The sequence below is a fragment of the Hordeum vulgare genome, chromosome 1H (assembly GCF_904849725.1).
Source record: "Hordeum vulgare subsp. vulgare chromosome 1H, MorexV3_pseudomolecules_assembly, whole genome shotgun sequence".
In the NCBI taxonomy this organism is placed as follows: domain Eukaryota; kingdom Viridiplantae; phylum Streptophyta; class Magnoliopsida; order Poales; family Poaceae; genus Hordeum; species Hordeum vulgare.
The window spans coordinates 401906657-401908645 of record NC_058518.1 but is presented as its reverse complement, the minus strand read 5'-3'; the positions used below and the strand labels follow the sequence as shown (position 1 = coordinate 401908645).

The following is a 1989-nucleotide window of genomic DNA, read 5'->3' as shown; positions in this document are numbered from 1 at the left end:
ATTGCACTGCAATGATTTTGGTGTCAAACTTTCGTTCAACTAAGGCTTGGTAGTTTTGGAATACTTGAAAAACATCGGATCGTTTCTTGAGAAGATAGATCTAGGAGTATTTGCTGTAGTCATCAATGAAACTCACATAGTAAGTATGTCTACCAACAGAGGATGGAGCAGGTCCCCATACATCAGAAAAAACAAGTTGCAAGGGTTTGGTAGAAATACTTGTGGAAACAGAATACGGTAATTGATGGCTTTTAGCCTTTTGACAGGAGTCACAAATTGTTTCATGACTGTGCTTTCCAGCATATGGAAGCTTATTTTTCCTAAGCAATCTTTCAATTAATGAAAAAGATGCATGCCCTAGTATATCATGCCACCGAGATGAAGGGAGCTTGGTGACACCACATGCTTGTTTATTCATCCTCCTAAGTGCGGGAATCAAAGGGTAAAGCCCTCGAACACATCTACCTCGATACAGGATTTTCTTCGTGACCTGATCCTTGATAAGAAAGAAGAAAGGGTGAAACTCGAGAAAGACATGATTATCAAGGGCTATACGATGCACAGATAGGAGATTCATGGATGCTTTGGGAACATGAAGAATATTTCTTAGGTGAATTTTTCGGTGAGGGGTTTTAATAATTGAATGACCAATGTGACGGATCCTCATACCTTCTCCATTTGCAGCATGAATCTGGTCGTTGCCGCGATACTTCTCCCTCATTGTCACTTTCTCCAGTTCACTTGTGATATGGTTTGTAGCACCGCTGTCAGCATACCAATTTGTGTCCACTCCGTAAGCACCATCAGCTCCGCCGGCAAGCTTTTCATCTTGAGAAGAGTCTTCGTCTTCCTCAAACCGGTACCAGCAATCCTTTGCTGAGTGCCCGATTTTGCCGCAGATCTGGCAGCGAACTGCATCGGGACGAGCTTGGTTGGAGGTGTTGCGGCGACCCTTGGAGTTGTTGTAGGAGGGCCGCCCGCTGTTGGTGTTGCTGCCGTTGTTGCCGCGAGGATTGCTGCCTCCTCCTCCACGGCCACGACCACGGAAGCAAGAGGAGTTCCTGCCTCCTCCTCCACGACCACGAGAGGCTCCGTTTGCTGAAGACTTGAAGCCGTTGTCGTTGCCGCGATAGAGCGCCACCCTCTGGTCAAAATTGCTCATCTGAGCGAAGAGCTCATCGAGCGTGACCGGGGTGGTGCGAGCATCCAGCGCTGAAACCAGCGGCTGGTACTCCATGTCAAGACCCGCAAGGATATGCGAGATCAGTTGATCATCCTCAAGGGGTTTTCCTGCAGCAGAGAGTTCATCTGCAAGCGTTCGCATATGAGCGAAATACGCTGCGACAGACTGCTGCCCCTTCTGCGCATTAGCAAGAGCTATGCGGATGTTGTTGATGCGGGAGATCGACGTCGAGGAGAACATTTGTGCCAGCGCCGTCCAGAGATCGCACGCATGAGCGATCGAAGTGACCTGCACAAGGACTTCCTTCGACAGATTGTTTAACAAGTATCCCAATACCTGTTGATCTTCCCTGACCCAGACTTGATGCAGGGGGTTCAGTATTGTCTCCTCTTTCCCGTCTGCTGCCTTGGTGGTGACAGTCATGGCGGGCTCCTTCGCGGTTCCATCGATGTAGCCGAAGAACCCGGCGCCTCGGAGTTGGGGCGTGATCTGTGTACGCCATAGCACGTAGTTCGTGCGGGTCAGCTTCTCGGTGATCTGGCCGGTGAGGCTAGCCGGGGGGAAGCTGGAGGAGGACGACATGGCGACGTGGTGGAGAGCACTTGTGGCTAGATGAGATGGAAGAGGGTGGCTCTGTATACCATGTGGAAGTTGTGGGAACGTCGTACCTGTTGAGGCCGACGGTTGCATGTTAAGTAGCCAGGAGCTGATCCCTGGGATATGCGTACAAGTTGTTGAGATTACAATCTTGGAGAGTAAGGAAACATAGAGATAGAATACAATCGGTTTAAAGAGATGACAAGGAG

General features: G+C 49.6%; 1 non-coding gene across 1 annotated transcript; it reads right to left on the bottom strand.

The window, feature by feature from the left end:
• Positions 1 to 1146: 1146 nt before the first annotated feature.
• On the bottom strand, positions 1147 to 1285 carry LOC123423513. The gene has a single exon (XR_006621140.1). It is a non-coding gene; the product is annotated as a small nucleolar RNA Z247 (small nucleolar RNA).
• Positions 1286 to 1989: the final 704 nt, after the last annotated feature.